At 50.8% G+C, this 792-nt stretch overlaps 1 protein-coding gene across 4 annotated transcripts in view; it reads left to right on the forward strand.

Moving 5' to 3' along the window:
- The window catches only part of MCTP2 (multiple C2 and transmembrane domain containing 2), a 177100-nt gene that overhangs the window by 164935 nt on the left and 11373 nt on the right, over window positions 1–792 (forward strand). The window lies entirely within an intron of this gene.

Consider the following 792-nt stretch of genomic DNA (forward strand, 5'->3'; position numbering starts at 1 on the left):
TCGCCGCCCCCATTGGCCCGGGACGGCAAACCGCGGCCAGTGGGGGCTGCGATCGGCCGAACCTGCCGCGTCAGCAGGTAAATAAACTGGCCCGGCCCGCCAGGGTGCTTACCCTGGCGAGCCATGTGCCAAATGTTGCCGACCCCTGCTCTATACACAAGTAAGTGTCAAGCGACCAAATGTAAAGTTAAATTATTTCCAATCTCTTGGGTTGGTCTCTCCCAGCACCCAATATGCCTCCACAATTCTCGCTCAGTAAGTGTTAATAACCCAGTCTTGCTACAAAACAGATACAATCTCAGACTTACAGGTCCATCTTTGAGCGTGTCATGTGTTAACCTAATCATTTCTGCTGAACTTTAGAACAAGGTAAGAGCTGTCCTAGAGATCTGATTTTGCTCTCTGATATTCTTTCGCCTTTTATCACGTAATGTCCAAATTTCTTTGTGATCATGTAAAAAGCGACAAAGAGTCCTGTGGCACCTTATAGACTAACAGACGTATTGGAGCACAAACTTTCGTGGGTGAATAACCACTTCGTCGGATGCATGTATTCACCCACAAAAGCTTATACTCCAATATGTCTGTTAGTCTATAACAGTGTTTCCCAAACTTGGGATGCTGCTTGTATAGGGCCGGGCCAGTTTGTTTACCTGCTGCGTTCGCAGGTTCGGCCGATCGCGGCTCCCACTGGCCACGGTTCGCTGCTCCAGGCCAATGGGAGCTGCTAGAAGCGTCGCGGGCCAAGGGACGTACTGGCTGCCGCTTCCAGCAGCTCCCATTGGCCTGGAG

The sequence above is a fragment of the Trachemys scripta genome, chromosome 10 (assembly GCF_013100865.1).
Source record: "Trachemys scripta elegans isolate TJP31775 chromosome 10, CAS_Tse_1.0, whole genome shotgun sequence".
In the NCBI taxonomy this organism is placed as follows: Eukaryota; Metazoa; Chordata; order Testudines; family Emydidae; genus Trachemys; species Trachemys scripta.